General features: G+C 43.8%; 1 protein-coding gene across 9 annotated transcripts in view; it reads right to left on the bottom strand.

Annotated features, from left to right (window-relative positions):
• Window positions 1–14,171, bottom strand: part of GPC1 (glypican 1) — a 293,355-nt gene that overhangs the window by 209,144 nt on the left and 70,040 nt on the right. For 3 of the 9 annotated variants that reach the window (XM_080604912.1, XM_080604905.1, XM_080604907.1), the window contains exons 3-6: window positions 14,020–14,165; window positions 8,814–8,925; window positions 6,927–7,032; window positions 275–360 (exon numbers count right to left, since the gene is read on the bottom strand). The gene's annotated coding sequence lies outside the window, so the exon portion shown is untranslated. Of the gene's footprint in view, window positions 1–274; window positions 361–6,926; window positions 7,033–7,549; window positions 7,598–8,813; window positions 8,926–14,019; window positions 14,166–14,171 lie in introns of those variants that run through there. The other 6 variants (XM_080604904.1, XM_080604908.1, XM_080604909.1 and 3 more) reach the window with 4 other exon arrangements.

The raw sequence follows: 14,171 nt of genomic DNA, 5'->3' as shown, positions 1-14,171 counted from the left end.
TTTGCTCTTTACTCAGCCAGATGGACTGCTGTTAGGATGCTCTATCTCCTGCTTAGGCAGATTGCTTTGCCTTTCTAATGCTTCTTCTGATTCTGCCAGTTCAGGGAGCATATGAGGCCAAGAAAAGGAACTGAATTCACATCTTCCTGACGGCGATCACAAATACTGAGGTGCATGAACTTTCAATCACCTTATTTTGTATTCATTCAGCAGTAACCCATAGCCATGAAGAGGTGTTGGTTTTGTGCAATAATCAAGCAAATCAGGAACTCACCACAGAACTTGCCATGGAAGACACCGTATCTCTGACTCGATGATTCATTTGATTGATAGGGTTGATAGAAGATCTTAGGGGCACTTCTGAGAGTCAAAATCAAAAGAAAATAAATCCAGATATGAAGGTGTCCTATAGCTTTCTAAAGCTTCTCTTAGTTGGAAACTAAGCTCATCTACTTCTAATTTCATATAATGAAAAAGTACAGACTTACCTTAGTAAGAACATGGCAAATATTAATTAAGAAGTAGAAAGCAAAAAGAATGGCAATAGCTGCCAGGGAGGATAAGTCTGAAAGTTTGGGGTTTAGACTGTATGAGGTTGAAAAAATAGTAATAACCAGGAAGCGTGGAAATTAAAAGTAGTACTTGTTAATTAGAGAATATTGAAAGCAGCAGCATAATAAGAAATGCTCACTTTTCACCTGCAACAAGCAGAGACAACTGCTTCCTAGAATTAAATCTCTGGTCTCTTTGCACATGGTCCTACTGGTTACTGGGGTCAGTTAGTGGGGTACTCACCGCACTGCTAGGGAGGAGGGTCGCTATGTTAGATCACACAGTTTATTGTTCACAAGCATAGGATTGTGCTTCAATGTACTAAGGGTTCTACCCTAAACCACGTGACATTTGAAGGCTGACCTCATGGAGCTGAAATACCCATTTGTAAGAAAATCTCTAATAGGAAGAAGTTGAAATTCTATTATTGTTCCTAAACAGCAGAATTTCTGAGAGGACAGCTGACTTACTTGTATCTGTGGCTTCTTTTCCTGCTGGGCTAAAGCAGTTAAGAGCAACTAAGGATTTGCATCACACTTCTGATTTTGGGCAGAAACCTATTCTATTAGGAGGACAGAGACAAACAAACTATAAATAAAACTGCATAAAGGCTTTACAAATCAGTGTTTTAAAGAACTCAACTTTTCATCAATCTATCTATTGCTCTGCTCTCTGTGATGCCACTTTATCTCAGCAGAGATACAGGCAGCCTGTATTCTTTTAACCTCAGCAGGCTGTCACTGGTCTTTGATATAGCAGCTGTCTCATAGCTACCACTAGATTTCAATTAAACCAGCCTATATTTAGGGTGAAAATAGGACTATTTTAAACTGCCATACCTGCCAACTTTTATTCACCTTCAGCAGTAGTTATTTTATTTGATGTTCCCGGTTTTAAGCTGTGCCATCCGTAAAATTAAAAAGATAACAGAAATTGTGACGTATTTTATATTCACATCACCAAATATCTATCATTAAAAGCAGTACTTCTTCAGAGAAGAGCATGCTTAAATATGATAAATAATAAAATGCTCTCTACTCATAACCAAGGTTGCTATCACAGACTTGCCATGGTGGGACAATATAAACGATTCTCCAGTGCCAAGAGGAATTAAACTCAATACATTTTTCACTGATCACAGGGGTCTATTTCCAACATTAATGCTTCCACAGAAAGAAATGGTGTGTTGGATGTCAGTGTAACACTTCCATGTTGTCAGACACAACGCATTTGTCTTAAGAACAGATCATGTGATTTAGGGTAAAACAGCTACGTCTCCTCACATCTCCATGTCAGACAGTCATCCCTTTCGTCCCTCTCTATCAATATTGCATCATTCACATCTCATCAGCAGATAACACACACAAGTCTGTGCTGCATTAACACAATTTAAATGGAGTTCAGCCAGCAAAGAAATGTTGGGAGCACTCCCGAAGGCTGTTACAACCCGTTGCTGCTCGGCCAAGCACCACCTCCTTCTCAGCCAGCCCGCAGCGAGCTGAGGCGATGGGGGTGCATCAGTGCGGCTCCCCGGCCCTGTGTGGGGCTGCCTCTGCGCCTCAGGGGCTGTGAGGGGGGCAGTGCCATGCTCACCTGGCCCCAAGGTGTGCAGGTGGGTGCTCCTGGCCCCAGGAACCTCTCCCAGGAGGCTGCGAAGTCCTGCTGGTTGGGAATTTGTACCAGGGTGTCAGCTTCCTCTTGTTGGCTGTGTGTGTCAGCAGGCAGCCCGTGAGGCTCTGTGTGAGGAGGGTGTGGCGCGGCCCGCAGGACACAGCTGGTCCTGGCCGGTTCCAAATGGTTCTAGAACGTTCTGCTGCTGGGTGGGCCTCAGCCACCCAGGGGCCAGTGATGCCTCAGGGGAACAGATTTAGGAAAGATTTCGATGCTCATTTCTGCCCGCTAACCATCAGGCAAATCCTGTCAGCCACACAGCCATGTAAATGCACACAGGTGCTCTGCGGCTGTGACTCCTACCTGGCATTAAGAGCACATCTCTGTAAGAAAGTGTGTGAGGAACCCACATTTTTAGAATGCATGGTTCCTGCATGGAACTGATGGTGCATATTTTACATGAATACAAAAGAAAATCTTATTTGATTCATCTAAAATTTAATGTGCTAGGCACACAGCTAAAGTGAAAACTTTTTCATGCAAAAGCCTGCTCATAACCAGTCTATAATTAAATCCGCTGCCTTTTGGTTAAAGGCATGGACTTTATTAAGCACAAGAGCTGTTTTTCGGAGAGAAAGCCTATTGGAGGGTGAAGTAAAACAAGCATGATCACATCCTGACATGCATAAAATGCTGATTGCTTCACTTTTCTTACATGTCAAGTGCTTACTCTCGCAAGGTATTTGGAGCTGTCAGCTCCAGCTGAACGCAGCGAGACAGGGGTGCTCAGCACATCTTAAAAACCCTTGGCAGCGGGAACAGGCCTCAAATACATGTTGTGTTTGCCAATAAACCATACCACAAGAACAACAGCAATTGCAGAGGAACTATTCCTGTAATGTCATGGCATCCTTCAGAGAAGGCCGCTGGCGGAGCCTGTGCTCCGCAGAAAAGCTGCAGCGGTGACTTGCAGACCGGGCGCCTGCTGTGGCACCACAGCAAGTAGGCCTTTGGCTCACCACATGCAACACAGCATGGAAACAGCTCTGTTTAAAGGGTCAAAAATAAGAAGAACAGAATTGTTACACCTATGAACTCTGCTAAACATTTGGACATAGCCTTTAGATATATGTATTTGGTGCATTAATCATCTACTTCAGCTGGGGCATAAAATAGACAGTGCATAAGCATTGGGTAGTTATTCGACATTTTGGTTTAACCCTGTTCCTCTCAGCAAGGCCCCCAAAACTCTGCGTTGCATGCTGTACATTCACCAAGCCCAGCTTTGAAGGCAGAACTTTTTTTTTTTTTTTAATGGCAAGATGGTATCAGAGCACTTCAAAACATCATGGAATTTATTTCCACACCAAAGATACACCTATGGTTGTCAAAGCTTCTTTTTCTTTAAACATTAGAAACAAACAAACCAAAAGATGTGCTTCCCTCTGCTTATTCTTGCAAATGACTGAATAATTTTGGCTGAAAATTACAATAAATAAATAAATAAATAATGCAGCCATAAGCATTCATTTAGCTTAGAAAATAACCCTGACTGGAAAATCAACCTAACTGGTTCCAGTTCGACAAAATGATTGATAAACAACTGTTAAGAAAAGAATCCTACAGTGGGATATGTAAACCAACCCTTATAGATGGGAATCAGAATGCTTTGTATTGGAAGGGATTTTAAAGATCATCTAAGTCCAACCCCCCTGCCATGGGCAGGGACACCTTCCACTGGACCAGGTTGCTAAAAGTCTGTATCCCTGAGACTCTTTAAGAGCAAGTTTAGTGCTAAATGTGTTTGTGGGAAGGAAATTTCTCAAACCAGACATCTTCATTATCTGGGAGAGAAAGGCATAACAAAAATCTTTGAATAGGAGTAATACAGATGAGATGAGATCCTTTTTTTTTTTTTTTTTTAAACCACCACATGGAAGGAGCTCTGCGAGCAGCCCATTCAGGGATGTGTTGCAGTTTCCATTTCTTGAAGTCTTAAAATCCATAACATATGTACATCTAAAAATACATCAGTTCTAACAGATGCTGGGATATCAATGCTAGGATCTTCCAGCAAAATGGCCAGAGCTTTGTAATATGTTGGGCTACAGAATCCCTTCTGCCCCAAAATGTTACTCTTTCCACATTTAACACACTGAATAACAACCACTAACTTTGGAAGTAGGGATTAGATGAGATTTTTTTTCTGAAATGTATGGCTACTGCTTTTTCCTAGTCAGAAGGCTGCTAACCTTTTCCCCTGTTTAATGTACAGCCCAAACCTCTCCCACACTTCCACCAGAAGTGATGCTCTAACTGCAGCTGACCCATGCGGGAAATAGGTGCAGCAGCACATTGCTTGCCAAGGTTTCTGCACGGCTGTACTGAGTATGAGCCTAGTTTGTATGAGTATAGCTTAAACTGTGTACCCCAAACTCACTCCCATGTCTCTGCAGCCACAGGTAGACACACAGCAGTTATTCTGCAAAACCTCACAGCTTTCCACAGCTTCTGTTCTAGTACTAACCAGTGCAGCTGACTGAAAAATTGTAATCTTGTAATTGATTACCTTCATTTCTGTCTCTTCCTGCTTCCCTTTGCTACAGTCTAGTACCATCTCTCATCTTATCCCTTTGGTTAGCAATGTTCACAAATTCTTTGCCTTTTGCTATAATTTAGAACAACACCTGATGTCTCAGAACTTGTGCAGTTTAAACTGCACGCCAAATACAGCTTTAATTCTGTGTTGGTTTTCAGGGCTCCTGAGCTCCAAGACCTTGGTGTTTTTTCTACCACTCCTTCTCAATTTATTCCACCTCTGATCCCCGTGCGCCTGTTGCCAATTTTCCCCCTTGCTCCTTATTGTGAAGCTGACAAGGTGCACAGCAAAACTGACACAGCGAGGCACAGCAATCCTGTGGGAACAGCTGCAAACTGACAAGTGACAGTGGAACAAGCAGCAATGACCAGGTTTTAACCCCAAGATCTGATTTCACATTTAATGTTCCTTGAGATGGCGTAGGAATAAACAGGTATTTCACTTTACTCCTTTTTGTGATGCCTGCTATAAAAATATGACTACTTTAGAGTCATTGCCCAGAGGAAATCTCAGTTTTGCTGGGATCATTTGACAGACTGGCTTGCTGTCTTGCTCTCATTTCCTGAAGCCAGAGCAACAGCTATGTGAGGGGTGGGACTTTGAGGAAGGCTGGTGGCCCTGAGAAAATCTGACTTGATGTGATTGTAATGAGGGACCAGGCAGAGACAGCAGAAGATGAGTTTTGCTGACTTGCTGGAGGCTCATTAGTGTGCCAGATCAGTTGGAGGCTTTGTCCACAAGCTCCCAGCACCTCCCCCATCAGTACACTGAGCTGTCCAAGTGACAGGGCTGGGGGGTCTTTGGTGCAGTTCCCTCAGTGCAGAGCAATCAGATTACAGAGGCACCTTGGGGCCCAGGCTCCTTGTGCTCCACCTGCCTGGGGACACCCAGAAAACACAGAGAGGACCTGGTTTTGTCACAAATAGCAGTCACCCACTGTAAGCACTGTCTTTGTTCTTCCCTGCCCCCAGCCAAACATGTACACTTCCACAGCAGTCCAACCTTAAATCTCAAATCACAGAATCCTCTAGGTTGGAAGAGACCTCCAAGATCACCTACTCCAACCTCTGACCTAACACTAACAAGTCCTCCACTAAACCATATCACTAAGCTCTACATCTAAACATCTCTTAAAGACCTCCAGGGATGGTGACTCGACCACCTCCCTGGGCAGCCCATTCCAATGCCTAACAACCCTTTCAGTAAAGAAGTTCTTCCTAACATCCAACCTAAACCTCCCCTGGCGCAACTTTAGCCCATTCCCCCTCGTCCTGTCACCAGGCACGTAGGAGAACAGACCAACCCCCACCTCGCTACAGCCTCCTTTAAGGTACCTGTAGAGTGCCATAAGGTCACCCCTGAGCCTCCTCTTCTCCAGGCTGAACAATCCCAGCTCCCTCAGCCGCTCCTCATAAGACTTGCTCTCCAGACCCCTCACCAGCTTCGTTGCCCTTCTTTGGACTCGCTCGAGCACCTCCATGTCCTTCCTGTAGCGAGGGGCCCAAAACTGAACACAGTACTCGAGGTGTGGCCTCACCAGAGCCAAGTAAAGGGGGACAATCACTTCCCTAGACCTGCTGGCCACACTGTTTCTTATGCAAGCTTCCTGGGCCACCTGAGCACACTGCTGGCTCATGTTCAGCCGACTATCAACCAGTACTCCCAGGTCCTTCTCTGCCAGGCAGCTTTCCAACCACTCATCTCCCAGCCTGTAGCGCTGCTTGGGGTTGTTGCGCCCCAGGTGCAGGACCCAGCACTTGGCCTTGTTGAACCTCATACAGTTGGCCCCAGCCCATTGGTCCAGCCTATCCAGATCCTCCTGCAGAGCCTTCCTACCCTCGAGCAAATCGACACATGCACCTAACTTGGTGTCGTCTGCAAACTTACTGAGGGTGCACTCGATTCACTCCCAAATCCCAAGGGACAGGGAGCTCTTTGAGGACTCCAGGAGATGGGTTGTGAAATTAGCATTTTTGTCTCATTAGTTTTTGAAAGCAGCAGTTACAGCACAAGGGACTTGGCCCACTGATGTATCTGCATATGCATAGCATGCTCCTTCTAAACCCATTAGACACCATGCCTGCCTAGAGTACATTTTTCTGGCCGGAGCCCATGATGTTAATTTCTGCTATGTCCTAAATCCAAGAACTGTTTTTACACCTACCGTTGTAGGAGATGTTGCATGAATAAAGGGATTTGTCATTCTCACTCTTTTTGCACTCAGTTCCAGCCAGGCCAGTTACTCTTGGTTCCCTAGAGTGCTGCAGGACCTGTAGGGGAGTTTGAGAATAACATGAGGACCAAGGCAACAGACACAGCCCAAAAGCACTGGGAGGGGTAAGGATCAAAACGTGGCAAGAGAAAAGGATCACAGAAGGCAACAGTTTTGGGGTGCAGGAGATGATGGACATGCTACCTGGAAGGAAAAGGCTGCAGTAATGACCTTTTCCTACAAGAAGCTTGACTGTTAGCACACTGAGTTGTAAAACATACACTTAATGATGGGTGCAGTCACTTTCATAAATATCATACATGGACTTGGAGACTAATGCAAATAGATAATCATGCCAGCTGTGCTTGCATTAGGGCTAAAAGTTTAAGCACAAGTTCCCAAAATGAATGTCCATTTTCTAAAAATCTTCCATGTGGCTGTTACCTTGGCAATAACCACTGCAGAGATTTTGTGTCAGCTTATAAAGCTATTGGTTCCTTTGCTAGCTTGACCTGAATTACTAAGGTGGGGTATTGGAGTTTAAATTAATGGCAGCATGCTGCAATTGGACTCACCAAGTATGCGCAGGTACTGCGGATACATTCATTGCAGTTGCCACAGTGTACTGAATCTGCTTAACTGTGCAGTCCAGCCTCGTTTTCTATGGATGTCCCTCCCTTGATTCTCCATATGTACCTGCAGTGTCAAAAGGAGAGCTGATAGCTAGCATCCCTAGTGTAGGCCTAGCCTTTGACAGAAGGCTGGAGTAGATGAGGTCCCTTCTAACCTAGTCTTTTTTATGATTGTGTAAGAAACAGGAGGATAAACATTTCAAGTTACTTCTGAAAAATTGTGTAGAAAAAAATGTGCAGAATACAGAGTTCTGGATAAATCTGGTGAAAAAAAGGTACTAACTACCTTGTTCTGCTAATGTTGAAGTTTCTAAACAGTTACAAAATTTGATTAACACATCTAATAGTGCCTAACAGCTGTCAGTGCTTATTTAGCCTCTGGCTGGCTTGCTGATCCTGAAAAGATTAAAGAAGTTGCAAATCTTCACAGTGGAGTCAAGGAACTAAATAAGATTATTAGCCTTTGTGAGAATGAACTCTTCACCAGTAAAGATGGCATGGGAGATCTTAACTTTCATCTCTTGTGCGAAACAAAGTCACTATTCTTTATAATCTTAATATTTTACAAATGCCAAGATCTGGGGAGAGCTGTGGTATCTAGCTAACTTCACAGAAACTATATTTCCCAGTCATAGTCACATATACTGTCTGTGATACAGTGTATGAGAACTGGGCATGATTGCACATGTTTTGCCAGGAGATGGAGAAACGCCATTCACAGGAGCTGGCTATGCTTAACAATTTCTTAAATTATCCTACAGAGAGCAGAAGCTATTCTCAGGAACCTGTTTGTATTGTTTTGCATAGTGGATATCTGTTATTAATCTGATGACATGTTTGGGGCTGTCTACCTATCAATTTTACTACTTCTCTGTCTGTTAGCAGCAGGGTTGCCATTAGCACAAATTTACTTCTAAAGGTTGGTATATGCTGAGTCCCTATCCTCTGAGGAAGATTTATGGCAAGATTTTGGGTCAGACAGTGAGAAATACTGTATTCCCTTTACAGCCAAGAGAAGCCAGAGCAGAGAGATGGAAATGGTTGGAAAACAGTCAGCAGGGAATCTAAATTATTAACAGAAAGATGGCTCTGCCAGGCAGTACCATACAAAAGGTTACGCTTGGTTTTCAGTGAGAGACTACACATTTAAAGTAACTTCCCCACTATATAAAGCTGATTACAGAGATCTACGAAGTCAGTGCATTACCTTCTGATTACATCTAGAAGACTGCAAACATCCCAGAGACAGGAGCTTTCCTCATCCACGTATTTGCACAGCAGGCAGGACCAGCAGCACTATCTTTGTTGGGAACTCAAGACTGTAATGAAATACAAACAAGAGTTACCAGGAGATAACTGCTTGGTGCCACTGTCACCTTAGGCAAGCATAATATTTGCTATTAACTGAAGAGAAAAGTGAATTGGAAACAGCTGAATTAACCCACATCTTCCACTGCTCACCTCTCTTAAAGGAACTTGTGAGTCAAACACATTTCTTTGTTACCTACTCACTCAATTTTGACGTCAAGGCACAATAGCATTAATATTAACTGATTCCCCAAAGGGCGTGAGATTATTTCTTTCTAAGTAGGCTAAAAAAAAAAAAGAAGTTAGAAATTGTAGTCAACGTTTTAAAACTCAGCATATAACTTCAAGTAACAGTGATTAACTGGAACACCAGAGCTGGTGGTGAATTGTCTTCCCTAGCTTCTTTTGTTCCTTTTACTCATTGTTTCCCTCTTAGCAATACCATGAATGGCGGGTGACTGTTCGTATTCAGGGGGGTACAGTATTTAGGCACCTTAGGAACTGTAATTTAGTGCCAATTAACATCCACTTTAGATAAAGTTAATGGCCAAGGTAGTTGTTCATTACACAAGTGAAACTGGAAATTAGAGTCTGATTGTCAATGCAAATGTTCAAAATGTAGCTGACAATTTTAGTTTTGTTTTCCTTATTTCAGATAAAAACCTAAGCCAACATGCAGACGCAGTACAGAAATTTATTTTTCTCTTTTACATAGAGCAAAGTGAAATACACTGATTTTCTTTTAAGTTTAAATCTCATAAGGAAATAAGTGTTAGCTGGGCTTAGCAAAACCATGGCATATTTGTGGAATACTAATTAAGAAAACCCAACTCAAAACATTCTCCCCTCTCTTTAAATAGAATGTTTGTGGATATCGAACTCTGTCATCAGATATTATTCAGATTGAAATAGGTCAGGTCCCTGAACACCTGTAAATTAGCTTGGAAATTCCCTCAATTAATGAAACCTTGTCTGCCTGAATTTATCCTGTCTTCCCTGTAACACTTGGACAATCATAGCTGTAGCATGTAAAATTAATCTTACTCTGTTACTTTCTATGGAAGTGCATTTTCACTGTGCTTTGATCCTCAAGAGAAAGATGGGTACTTTTTCATTCTCCCCCACATTTTGTTCAGCACATGTCCAATTCTGCAGTCTGAGCTGGCAGCCTGACTTGAGTCAAGTGGGCTCCAAACTGTCCCTGGGCCCTACCAGCCAGGATGCACAGCCAAGACCTGAATTTACAGCTCCCCACAATGCATGTTCTTAAAGCAAGATGCTTACAACACATTAGAGAGAAATGTATCTCATTGTCTTTCTGAAGTTTGCTGCAGTCTTTTCATAAGGTTTAATTTTTCCTGCTCTGGGCATAAGGAGTTGTGCCAGTCCTGTCCCTGGGAAGGGTGTAACAGGGGGATGCAGAAGAAGCAGGGAGAGAAATGGGAACCCTGGAGACCCGGGTCCTGAAAGGGAGGTGAGGGTCTCTCCTCCTGCACATGGCTCCCTCTCCGTGTGCCTTGAGTTACTGAGTTCCTATCAGCAGAGCTCTAACACTGAAGCACAGGTGAGTTTACTCTTTGGGACTGCCCGAGACTCGATCTCACCCAAGTCCATCAGCAACGCAAAACCTTTATCACTCAAACTTACTGTTCAAACCTATTCAGTGACAAGAGAGTCATCTCTGTTGTTGTTGCTATGCTTTCATTTAAAACACATTAGTGGTGATCGCCGAACAGCTTTGTAAAAGGAGGTGACGCCTCTCTATCTGTGAGTATGGTGAAAGCACCACAAAGATCATCGGTTCCTGTTTGCCCTAAATGCACTTCCGTAAGAACCTAATTAATGAAAAGAAACAAACAGGAGAATTTTCTAGTGTTTAAGGTTTTCTCTCCCAGAGTACAGGCGTATGACCGATATTAATGCAAATAATACCTTGTTATTGCATTCACTAACAATGATGCTATTTGTAACTCATTCTTGAACCATCAGAGATATGAACTACAGAAACTGAGAGCGAGTTAAGTGAAAGATCTTGATGAAATAAAACATTGACAGATTCCCCTAATAACATAAGTAACACAGTAATTAAAAGCAAACAAGAAAAAAGATACAATGCAAGTAGCTGAAGTTTAATGGTGCGCCAAGTTAAGCACATACATATCAGCAACTCCTCTGGTGTTGTTTTTGGTTGGGTGGACTTCAACTCCATGGAAGAGAAAGCTCATTTCCATTTACTGCCGATGCCCAAATCCCACCGCCAGGATAGAACAGTCACGTTTTTTTTTTTTTTAAATGTACTGGGTTAGCTTGACAGTAAAAGACTTTGTTGAAATAGTGGGCTAGGATGAGAAAAATCCACCTCACCCTCAGCCTGACCAGAGTGTGCTTCCCACCAGGCACTGCCTGCAGCCTTCCGCATTTATACGGAGGCTGTGCTGGCCCCGGCCTGGCTCTGCTGCATGCTTTGAGGGGGCTCTGGGCCAGGCCTTCTGCTTGCCACTCTGTTTCCTGTCATGAACACTGGGATGCTGCTCCTTCTCCTGACCTTATCCCTTCCGTTCCCAAGTTCTTACATGGCAAGTACGGTGTCTGTGCTTGCCGACTCCTTCTTCCAGCATGCTCTCAAAATGGAATTCAAACCCTTAGGCCTAATTCGATCACGTTCCGCCAAACTCTGGTGTTGAAGATAACTGGTATTGAAAATTATCAAGCTGTTCAGTTTTCAAGGGAGAGTCAGTGCTCCTCACTGCAAAGAAACTTGTACTTTCCCTTCTCTTCTAAGTATTTGAAATGCATTGTAAGCCTCGATTAAAAATGATTTTTATATAAATGGAAATGGATATACAGTTATATACAGATATGTTGGCCCTGAGCCATCAGAAACAAGCTGAAAACAGACCTGAAATAGTTCAAGACATTCCTGGTGGTCAGGAGCCAGCTGAAATGACCTACGTGCACTCGTGTGATGTGGAACAAGCTAGTTCAAGTCACTTTCACTGACTGCGAGGCACCGCTAAATCTCTCTAATGGGCTAGCCAGATATTCAAGGAAGTTAAAGGAGAATGTCTAATTTGAATATATAATTATGCCAACCATATATGCAAATTGGGCTCCGATGGCCAGCCCTTAAAGAGGCAGGGGCAAAAAGATGCTGATGCAGAACCTGGGATTAACTGGCAAATTCAAACTCCTGCGAGCACAGAGCTCAGCCCTGTGGCCAAGCAGAGCCCCTCTTTCTGAAAAATGCGTCAGATTACGGCACATCCAATCTCAGGCTCTGATCCCGCAGGTTACAGGGACTCCTTGGGCTCATACTGCGCATCCCCGAACTCGGACAGTACCTACTAGGCTGGCTATGGAAAGAGCCGCAGGCGACTGCGCCGCGCTGCAGGGTGGAAGCAGGGTGCTGATGCTGCCTTCACTGCAGGAACATCCCTTTCTCTGCAGTGTGACAGCTTATCCCAGGCTGTGTTATCTCCAGACAGTAAATCCAAGAGTTTAAGAAATGTAGAGCATTTTGGATGGGAACTGTCCCTCCCTTGAGGTTCACCCTGCCCCGTTCAGCTGCTGTCCTAATCTGTACTCTGCTGGGTTTTCTCTTCATGTTCTGAAATTGAATTGGCGAGCAGCAAATCATAGCTACTGCAAAAAATCTCTGAGGGAGAAAGCAAGGAGGATGCTGTATGATGTGGTTAGAAAGAAAGTGCTTTATGGCTTCCTGGGGAAGCTGCAACCCTTGGTGCACAGGGGTCAGAGACAGACAGACAGACACCTTGTGTGGCCATTTTAAGGCTGCAATTTCACTTTGCGTTTAGTGCAACCCAACGGTGGTTTCTGCTCCTTCCACCCAGTTGTAGTTCCTGCCTTGTACTGGATCTAGCAATCACCAGTTAGGTCTGTTTTAAATCCAAAATTTTGCATTTGAATGCAGCACATCCATAAGAAACACAAACACCAATGTCCTTAGCAATGTTTCTCAGCAGTGAGCTGTCCCCACCTGTCAAAAACACACACTCAACTTTTAATTTAAATTTGTCTAGTGTTAGCTTGCAGCAATCGGTTTTCACTATGTCCTTCTTTGCTGCTTTAAAGAAATCTTTACTAGATGGTTTCCCCCTCCACGAAGACACTGTCCATTAAACAGTTCTCCTCTTCTTCTTTTAGATAAGCTAAATGCACCGAATTCCCATACATACATTTACCTCTAATTGCTGTCTTCACTGGAGAACCAAGAAAACCTTGAATCTAAAACTGTAATCTTTCTTCCCTTTAGCTTCACAAAAAGCTCTTCTTACTAACTTCCAGTTTCCTTTTTTTTTGTTTTGTTTTTTTTTTTTTTTCCTCTTCATTTAAGTTCTGTCCTTTTCTTTATTTGGAAGAGAGATGGGCCCTTCTGAACCAGCATTTCAGGTTGAGACTGGCATATATTTGCTCACAAGCTCTAGCATCTATTCCAGGATTGAAGTAGTGTTTTACTTTCATAGCAAGAGCCAGACAGGACTAACCTGTACTGAGCATGATGCTTCTTGTTTTAGAAAAAGTCCACGGTACTTGAGTGCTAGCTGTGACACCTGTTCTGTATACCTCACTGCAGGGTGCTTACTCTCCCATATACCCAAGTTTTTGTTGTGTTGCCAACAGTCATCCTTCCATAAACATCTCGTAATGAGTTTTGCTTGTATCCTCTAAGTCTTGGAGCTCAGGTGCAGAGATGAGAGCGTAAGAGCACCCCAAGTGTATAATCTGTGGCTGTGTAGGACTTAGGACATCTTTTCTGCATGAGATGGAGTATATACATTCCAGAGATCCCCAAGTTAGTGAAGGATCAAGAGAGGGGAAAAAAAAAAAGTTGAAGTTTTGTGGTGGCTCCTCAGCCTTGGTTTGGATGCAGTTTAACTGTGTTGAGCTGTGTGGAAACGACTAAGCTCATTCTCCCAGCAGATCTTACTACCTCTCTGGCCGTGCCTACCCAACACCCATGTCTAGGCAGGAACTTGCCCTCCCCCAGCCAGCAGCACAGGCTCCTCTGCCTTTAGATCCAGCACAGCATGCATAGGTCCAACCTCTCTGCAGGTATAGACAGAGCCTCAGCATCATGCACTCACCCAGCAGGCAGCAGGTGACAGCTCCTGTCCAGAATGCAGACCGACGGGTGTCCCCTTGGCAAGCTCTCTGACTGACGGGCTCTGTTCCTGTGGCACCTGGCACCAGAGAGACAGGCAGCCGGTGCTCACTGGGTGTACCTAAAGGGCTGACA

This window comes from Anser brachyrhynchus (genome assembly GCF_964034855.1).
Source record: "Anser brachyrhynchus genome assembly, chromosome: 9".
In the NCBI taxonomy this organism is placed as follows: Eukaryota; Metazoa; Chordata; class Aves; order Anseriformes; family Anatidae; genus Anser; species Anser brachyrhynchus.
The sequence above is the reverse complement of the archived record's forward strand: the minus strand, read 5'-3'. Positions and strand labels throughout refer to the sequence as shown.